General features: G+C 49.7%; 1 protein-coding gene across 4 annotated transcripts in view; it reads left to right on the forward strand.

The window, feature by feature from the left end:
• Positions 1 to 10,000, forward strand: part of LOC128684646 (uncharacterized) — a 131,382-nt gene that overhangs the window by 68,090 nt on the left and 53,292 nt on the right. For 2 of the 4 annotated variants that reach the window (XM_070102385.1, XM_070102387.1), the window contains one exon: positions 5,039 to 5,189. The exons of the other annotated variants lie outside the window; for them this stretch is intronic. The gene's annotated coding sequence lies outside the window, so the exon portion shown is untranslated. The remainder of the gene's footprint in view (positions 1 to 5,038; positions 5,190 to 10,000) is intronic. 4 annotated transcript variants of the gene reach the window in all.

The raw sequence follows: 10,000 nt of genomic DNA on the forward strand, positions 1-10,000 counted from the left end.
AGGGATTTAGGGAGGCAGCGAGGCAAGCAGACAGTGAGGCATGGATTTAGGGAGGCAGCGAGACAAGCAGACAGTGAGGCAGGGATTTAGGGAGGCAGCGATGCAAGCAGACAGTGAGGCAGGGATTTAGGGAGGCAGTAAGGCAAGCAGAGAGTGAGGCAGGGATTTAGGGAGGCAGCGAGGGTCTCTTGAGAGGCCAGTAATAGTAAGATAAAATTTTCAACAAGCAGAGAGAGAGGTCAACAGCAACTCCTGCCCTCAAGCTGAGAAAAGTAATGAGTTAAATATTCTATGAGAGAGTCAGAATGAGACACAGAGAGAGAGTGAGAGAGTGAGTGAGACAGAGAGAGAGAGACTGCGTGAAACAAGCTTTAATGCCACAAGACGGGCAGAAAGCAGCAACTTCACTCTGGCTGTACCCTTCTCCAGAACATCACTCCATCTGAGATCATATATACCCAGGATGATTCGAGTATGGAACACATTCGTACAGCATAATGATGTCAACGAGATAACGTCAGTTGATCAAATGAAAATGCTGGCCCACAGATGGCTCCAACTTCATCCTGTTCCCTACTTGTATGTCTCATTAACAATAAAAAATGCTTTTCAAATGAGCTGATGTAGGTAACAGCTCTTAGCTTGCCAATAAAGTTAGGAATCCTTAACCTGTAAATAGCTTGTCAATAAAGCTAGGCATCCTTAACCTTGTCAAACCCTGTGTAAAAGAGAGAGAGAGAGAGAGAGAGAGAGAGAGAGAGAGAGAGAGAGAGAGAGAGAGAGAGAGAGAGAGAGAGAGAGAGAGAGAGAGAGAGAGAGAGAGAGAGAGAGAGGAGAAAGAGAGAGAGAGTGAGAGAGAGAGGAGAGAGAGAGGAGAGAGAGAGAGAGAGGAGAGAGAGAGAGAGAGAGAGAGAGAGAGAGAGAGAGAGAGAGAGAGAGAGAGAGAGAGAGAGAGAGAGAGAGAGAGAGAGAGAGAGAGAGAGAGAGAGAGAGAGAGAGAGAGAGAGAGAGAGAGAGAGAGAGAGAGAGAGAGAGAGAGAGAGAGAGACAGAGAGAGAGAGAGAGAGAGAGAGAGAGAGAGAGAGAGAGAGAGAGAGAAGAGAGAGAGAGAGAGAGAGAGAGAGAGAGAGAGAGAGAGAGGAGAGAGATAGAGAGAGAGAGAGAGAGAGAGAGAGAGAGAGAGAGAGAGAGAGAGAGAGAGAGAGAGAGATAGAGAGAGAGAGAGAGAGAGAGAGAGAGAGAGAGATTGAGAGGAAGAGTTGAGAATGGATTACTATAGCAGAAGGCTCTCTCCCCACCTTCGTTCCTTGCGACCTCACTGCCCGCTTGTAAAAGTAGTAGTAGTAGTAGTAATAGTATTAGTAGTAATCGTAGTAGTAACAGAAGTAGTAATAATGTAGTAACAGCAGTAGTAGTTGTAATAGTAATCGTAATAGTAACATTAGTAGTAGTAATAGTAGTAACAGGAGTAGTAGTAGCAATTATATTAATAGCGGTAGTAGTAGAAGCAATAGTAGCAGTAGTAGTGGCCAGCAGCAGTAGTGGTGGCAGGTAGCAGCAAGGCAACAGCAGCAGCAGTGGTGGCATAACAGCAGCAGTGGAGGTAACAGCAGCAGCAGTGGCACACAGCAGCAGCAGTGGCAATAGTAGCAGCAGTAGTGGCAATAGTAGCAGCAGCAGTGGTAATAGGCAGCAGCAGCAGTGGCAATAGCAGCAGGCAGCAGCAGCAACAGCAGCAGCAGCAGTGGCACAATAGCAGCAGTGCTAATAGCAGCAGCAGTAGTGGCACATGCAGCAGCAGGCAAGTAGGCAGCAGCAGTGCAGTGGCAATAGCAGCAGCAGTAGGCAACAGCAGCAGTAGCAGTGGCAACAACAACAGCAGCAGTGGCAACAGCAGCAGCAGCAGTGGCAACAGTAGCAGCAGCAGTGGCAATAGCAGCAGCAGTAGGCAATAGCAGCAGCAGTAACAGTGGCAATAGCAGGTGCAGTGGTGGCAGCAGCAGCAGGCAGTGGCACAGTAGGCAGCAGCAGTGGCACACAGCAGCAGTGGGAGGCACAGTAGCAGTAGGTGGAAAGGTAGCATGTAGTGGTGGCACAGCACAGGCAGCAGTGGCAATAACAGCAGCAGTGGTGGTCACAGCCAGCAGCAGTAGTGGTAACAGGCAGCAGCAGCAGTGCAACAGCAGCAGCGGAGTGGCGGCAATAACCAGCAGCAGCAGTGGCAACAGCAGCAGCAGCAGCGGCAAATAGCAGCAGTAGCAGCGGCAACAGCAGCAGCAGGTGCAGGCAATAACAGCAGCAGCAGTGGCATTAGCAGCAGCAGTGGCACAGTAGCAGCATGCAGGTAACAATGGTAGCAGAAGTGGTGGCAATAGCAGCAGCAGCAGGCACAACAGCAGCAGCAGTGGCAATGCAGCAGTGCGGCACAGTCAGCAGGTCAGTGGCACTAGCAGCAGGCAGTGGCAGTGGCAGCAGCAGTAGCAGGCAATAGCAGCAGCAGTGCAGGCAATAATAGCAGCAGGTGCAATGGAGCAGCAGCAGTGGTGGCACAACACAAGCAGCAGTGGCACAGCAGCAGCAGTGTCAATGGAGCAGCAGCAGCAGGCGGTACAGTAGGCAGCGGAGTGGCAATAGCAGCAGAGCAGGTACAGGTGACAGCAGTGAGTGGCAATAGCAGCAGCAGCAGTGGCAATAGTGTTAAGGCAGTGAGTGGCACAGTGAGGCAGCAGTCATAGTGCAGCAGTGAGTGGCAATAGCAGCAGAGTGGCAACAGCAGCGAGCAGTGGCAACCTGCAGCAGCAGTAGGTGGCAATGCAGCAGCAGTGGCAATAGCAGCAGCAGTCAGGTGACTGCAGCAGCAGTGGCAATAGCAGCAGCAGTGGTAATAGCAGCAGCAGTGGTCAACAGTAGCAGTGCAGTGGCACAATAACAGCAGTAGGTGGCAACAGTAGCAGGCAGGCAGCGGCACAGCAGCAGCAGTGGCAACAGCAGTGGCAGCAGTGGCACAGTGTTCAGCAGCAGTGGCAACAGCAGCAGCGAGTAAGGCTGGTCCAGCAGTGTAGCAGGTACAGCAGCAGCAGCAGTGGCAACAACAGCAGCAGTAGTGGCAATAGCAGCAGTGGAGGTACAATAGCAGCAGTAGTGGCACAATAGCAGCAGTAGTGGCAATAACAGCAGCAGTGGAGGCAACAGGCAGCAGCAGTGGCAATAGGCAGCAGCAGTGGCAATAGCAGCAGTTAGGCGGTGGCAATACAGCAGCAGCAATTGGCACAGTAGCGGTAGCAGGCATAGCAGCAGCAATAGTGGCAGCAGCAGTGGTGGCAACAACAGCAGTAGCAGTGGCAATAGTAAGCAGTAGCGGCAATAGGCAGCAGAGCAGTGGCAACAGTGAGCAGTGGTGGCAACAGGTAGCAGCAGGTGGCAAGGCAACAGGCAGGCAGCAGTGGCAATAGCAGGCAGCAGTAGTGGCACAGCAGCAGCAGGTAGTGGCAGGCAGAGCAGTGGCAAGGTGGCACTAGCGAGCAGTAGTGGCAATAGTGACAGCAGTGGTGGCACAACAGCAGCAGCAGTAACAGCAGCAGTAGGTGGCAGGTGGCAATAATGCAGCAGCAGCGGCAATAGCAGCAGTAGCAGGTGGCACAGCAGCGGTAGCAGCGGTAACCAGCAGCAGCAGCTGTGGCAACAGCAGCAGCAGCAGTGGCAACAGCAGCAGTAGGCAAGGCAACAGCAGCGGAGCAGTACAACAGCAGCAGCAGGCAACAGCAGCATTGCAGAGCGGACTAGGCAATGCAGCAGCGGCACAAGCATGCAGCAGTGGCAACAGCAGCTGCAGCAGGCCTGGCGGCAAGTAGCGTAGTGGTTATATGCAGCAGCAGCAACAGCAGCAGGCAGCAGTGGCAACTGCAGCAGCAGCAGTGGCAACAGCAGCAGCAGTGGTCAACAGCAGCAGCAGCAGTGGCAACCTTGCAGCAGCAGCAGCCGGCAACAGTGCTGGCAGCAGTGGCAATAGCAGCAGCAGTAGCGGCACAGTAGCAGCAGCGGCAATGCAGCAGCAGCGGCAACAGGTTCAGCAGCAGCAATGGCAGCAGCAGCAGGCAGGTAAGGCAGTGGAAGGCAGCAGCAAGTAGCAGCAGCAGCAGCAGTGGCAACAGCAGCAGCAGCAGTGGCAACAGCAGCAGCAGCAGTGGCAATTGCAGCAGCAGCAGTGGCACAGTAGCAGCAGTAGTAGTAGTAATAATAATATAAAATAACAATAACAACAACTCTTCTTCATCTTCTTCTTCTTCTTCTTCTTATTATTATTATTATTATTATTATTATTATTATTATTATTATTTTTATTATTATTATTATTATTATTATTATTATTATTATTATTATTATTGTTTTTTATTATTATTATTATTCATGGAAAAACACTAAATCATCAATGGTTACGCTAGGTAATGATGTTTGATCCGAGGAAAAGCTGGATCACAAGGGGAAATAAAGGTGAGTCAGCGGATGATGGTAATGAACCAGTCGTAATTAACTTCCATGTTAATAAGATGGAGTTGACAGCTGTAATTCACTTGCCTCATCTTTTATTCAATTAATAATTTCCACATATTAAATAAGAGAGCTTAATTAAACGCGCTAATTGGAGGATTTTTTTCTAATGGCTATGATATTTAGTTCAATAAGTCTTTTTTTTCCGAAATAATTTTTTATTGAATGATGAGTTTAGGATTGATGGTTAGTTGAAAAGTGAGAGGATGTTGATGTTACTGGTAGCATAGTACAGTGTACTGTGTGTGTGGAGCCTTGATTCTGAGTCTTTTACATGATGATGGTGCAGTCTACTGTGTGTGTGGAGCCTTGATTCTGAGTCTTTTACATGATGATGGTGCAGTCTACTGTGTGTGTGGGGCCTTGATTCTGAGTCTTTTACATGATGATGGTACAATTTTTACCATGCAGGACTCGGAAGACTTAAAGCTTTAGGTCGAGTCCTATGAAACTCCTAAATACTTAATATTACTTATATCTCACAACCTAGAGAACCTGTGGCAAGTCGCGGCGCGTGGATGACTCTCCCCACACTTGCTACTCATCTACACCTCGTAGTAAAGAGTTACCTGGAAAGCAATCATCTGTTGTGGCTGTCATCCTGGAGGAGAGTAAGAGAAGACCCCAGTGTGTACTAGGAGGTAACTAGATGTGTTTCAGTCCCTGTGCGACGTGACAAATGTATTCCAGGGTATCTTATAACCCCAGCTATATTTACTTATCACAGGCTAGAATGGTTACTAAATCTGTAAACCATCAAGATAGAGAGGAGCTGCACCATAACTCTCACAGCAGACATAGGAACTATAACTCAATCTCCCTAAGAGGGCCAGGAGCTGGAAGTCATCACCTCGAGAGCGTGGGATGGATGGTATTTACATTGCTAATACATACACTACTGATTCAACCCGTTTTGAAATTCATTTCAGAAGTAGAATTTATCATATCATTTCCACCAGTTCAAGTTAAATATTTGGGAAGACTTTATACGTTTTATCATAAATTTGGTCAATATTTAAAATGGCTTTTTTCCCCATCTCTTTCATTTACACTAAATGCAATATGCACTTAACTCTGGAGAATTTACATATTGAATATACAAGCTTCTGTTCTTATTAATGATCGTAAATTTATATTCCTGACAATCAGTAACGTCCTCGCCAGCAGATACATTACGCACACAATCAATTAAGCTTTATTGATATATATTGAGAAAATGTTTTCAACTATTTTATTGTTTAAATATTCTGCACTGCAAACAATATTTAGTAACTTTATTAATTGACGCTGAAGTTATTGTTAGCGTTTTCTGAGCCACAGCAGGTTTGTGCTATGTTCCACTGAGATATACGCCGCCAGACAAATGCTTCTGAGAACCGAGGAGGTGATAAGAAGAATGGTGAACATCAGAAGGAGTTTGACGTCATCAGTCCGTCAGTCTTGACTGATAGACTCATTACATCGACTCCAGACTAAGGGACTGATTACCTCGAACGCCTTCCGATCTTCACAGTTCTTCTTTGTATTGGACTGATGAAGCCACTGTGTGGCGAAACGTTTTCATAATAAAGTTACCCAAGTGTTGCACATGTGTATAGTTTATCATACATCAGTGTGTGTATATACTGAGGCTTTGTCCTGTATGATGGACCAAAGTATTCTTCTTTAGTTATATTCAAGTAAAATACAGCCTTAATTGCCTTCGCACAGCTGATAGTTTTGAAATATTCAACACAAACCATCTTGATTAATAAATTTTATGCTGTAAGAAAATTCAGTAGTCCATGTCTTAAATAAATACCATTTTTTTTAAATCGGCGTCTACAGAGTCTAACGAGAAGGTCAACCTTCTTCCAAGTGAGATACATCAGTCTGGAAGGTCAACCTTCTTCCAAGTGAGATACATCAGTCTGGAAGGTCAACCTTCTTCCAAGTGAGATACATCAGTCTGGAAGGTCAACCTTCTTCCAAGTGAGATACATCAGTCTGGAAGGTCAACCTTCTTCCAAGTGAGATACATCAGTCTGGAAGGTCTCAAGCTGATCATGGCAACTATAAAACATAAATTTTCAATAACATCAACAAACTGACAGCAGCATAGGTCAACATCAGTCATTCCAGTCTTACTTTAAGATCCACCAGCATTGGAACTTTCAGATCTACGAGCACTGGAACTTAAGGTCCACCAGCACTGGAACTTTAAGATCAACCAGCACTGGAACCTTAAGATCCACCAGCACTGGAACTTTAAGATCAACGAGCACTGGAACTTTAAGATCTACCAGCACTGGAACTTTAAGATCTATCAGCACTGGAACTTTAAGATCTACGAGCACTGGAACTTTAATATCTACGAGCACTGGAACTTTAAGATCTACCAGCACTGGAACTTTAAGGTCCACCAGCACTGGAACTTTAATATCAACCAGCACTGGAACCTTAAGATCCACCAGCACTGGAACTTTAAGGTCCACCAGCACTGGAACTTTAATATCAACCAGCACTGGAACCTTAAGATCCACCAGCACTGGAACTTTAAAAGGCGCCTGAGTTTCCCTCTCTCCTAAATCATGTTTATTTCCCCCCTATAATCTACCTTGTCCATTATTAATATCGCATTTGCTTTGTCTGCTTTCGTATGGTAAAGTCCAGGATCTTTCCTTAATTCATGGTCTAACTTAACAAATCTTTGAGGACAATTGAGTTGTAGAAGTGGAAGGTTCCTCAGACCTCTGCAACACATCACTGCTACCCCACCATCACTGCTACCCCCACCATCACTGCTACCCCACCATCACTGCTACGCCCACCATCACTGCTACCCCACCATCACTGCTACGCCCACCATCACTGCTACCCCACCATCAATGCTACCCCCACCATCACTGCTACCCATACCATCACTGCTACCCCACCATCACTGCTACCCCACCATCACTGCTACCCCACCATTACTGCTACCCCACCATCACTGCTACCCCACCATCACTGCGACCCCACCATCACTGCTACCCCACCATCACTGCTACCCCACCATCACTGCTACCCCACAGTCACTGCTACCCCACCATCACTGCTACCCCCACCATCACTGCTACCCCACAGTCACTGCTACCCCACCATCACTGCTACCCCCACCAACACTGCTACCCCACCATCACTGCTACGCCCACCATCACTGCTACCCCACCATCACTGCTACCCCACCATCACTGCTACCCCACCATCACTGCTACCCCACCATCACTGCTACCCCACCATTACTGCTACCCCACCATCACTGCTACCCCACCATCACTGCTACCCCACAGTCACTGCTACCCCACCATCACTGCTACCCCACCATCACTGCTACCCCCACCATCACTGCTACGCCCACCATCACTGCTACCCCACCATCACTGCTACCCCCACCATCACTGCTACCCCACCATCACTGCTACCCCACCATCACTGCTACCCCACCATCACTGCTACCCCCACCATCACTGCTACCTCACCATCACTGCTACCCCACCATTACTGCTACCCCACCATCACTGCTACCCCACCATCACTGCTACCCCACAGTCACTGCTACCCCACCATCACTGCTACCCCCACCATCACTGCTACCCCACCATCACTGCTACCCCACCATCACTGCTACCCCACCATCACTGCTACCCCACCATCACTGCTACCCCACCATCACTGCTACCCCACAGTCACTGCTACCCCACCATCACTGCTACCCCCACCATCACTGCTACCCCACCATCACTGCTACGCCCACCATCACTGCTACCCCACCATCACTGCTACCCCACCATCACTGCTACCCCACCATCACTGCTACCCCACCATCACTGCTACCCCACCATTACTGCTACCCCACCATCACTGCTACCCCACCATCACTGCTACCCCACAGTCACTGCTACCCCACCATTACTGCTACCCCACCATCACTGCTACCCCACCATCACTGCTACCCCACAGTCACTGCTACCCCACCATCACTGCTACCACCCCATCACTGCTACCACCCCATCACTGCTACCACCCCATCACTGCTACCACTCCATCACTGCTACCACTCCATCACTGCTACCACTCCATCACTGCTACCACCCCATCACTGCTACCACCCCATCACTGCTACCACCCCATCACTGCTACCACTCCATCACTGCTACCACTCCATCACTGCTACCACTCCATCACTGCTACCACCCCATCACTGCTACCCCACCATCACTGCTATCCCACCATCACTGCTACCCCACCATCACTGCTACCCCACCATCGCTGCTACCCCACTATTACTGCTTCCCCACCATCACTGCTACCCCACCATCACTGCTACCCCCACCATCACTGCTACCCCACCATCACTGCTGCCCCCACCATCACTGATACCCCACCATCACTGCTACCTCCACTATCACTGCTACCCCACCATCACTGCTACCCCACCATCACTGCTGCCCCCACCATCACTGCTACCACTCCATCACTGCTACCACCCCATCCCTGCTACCACCCTATCACTGCTACCACTCCATCACTGCTACCACTCCATCACTGCTACCACCCCATCACTGCTACCACTCCATCACTGCTACCACTCCATCACTGCTACCACTCCATCACTGCTACCCCACCATCACTGCTACCCCCACCATCACTGCTACCCCACAGTCACTGCTACCCCACCATCACTGCTACCCCCACCATCACTGCTACCCCATCATCACTGCTACGCCCACCATCACTGCTACCCCACCATCACTGCTACCCCACCATCACTGCTACCCCACCATCACTGCTACCCCACCATCACTGCTAACCCACCATTACTGCTACCCCACCATCACTGCTACCCCACCATCACTGCTACCCCCACCATCACTGCTACCCCACCATCACTGCTACCCCACCATCACTGCTACCCCACCATCACTGCTACCCCCACCATCACTGCTACCTCACCATCACTGCTACCCCACCATTACTGCCACCCCACCATCACTGCTACCCCACCATCACTGCTACCCCACAGTCACTGCTACCCCACCATCACTGCTACCCCCACCATCACTGCTACCCCACCATCACTGCTACCCCACCATCACTGCTACCCCACCATCACTGCTACCCCACCATCACTGCTACCCCACCATCACTGCTACCCCACAGTCACTGCTACCCCACCATCACTGCTACCCCCACCATCACTGCTACCCCACCATCACTGCTACGCCCACCATCACTGCTACCCCACCATCACTGCTACCCCACCATCACTGCTACCCCACCATCACTGCTACCCCACCATCACTGCTACCCCACCATTACTGCTACCCCACCATCACTGCTACCCCACAGTCACTGCTACCCCACCATTACTGCTACCCCACCATCACTGCTACCCCACCATCACTGCTACCCCACAGTCACTGCTACCCCA

The sequence above is a fragment of the Cherax quadricarinatus genome, chromosome 5, assembly GCF_038502225.1.
Source record: "Cherax quadricarinatus isolate ZL_2023a chromosome 5, ASM3850222v1, whole genome shotgun sequence".
In the NCBI taxonomy this organism is placed as follows: domain Eukaryota; kingdom Metazoa; phylum Arthropoda; class Malacostraca; order Decapoda; family Parastacidae; genus Cherax; species Cherax quadricarinatus.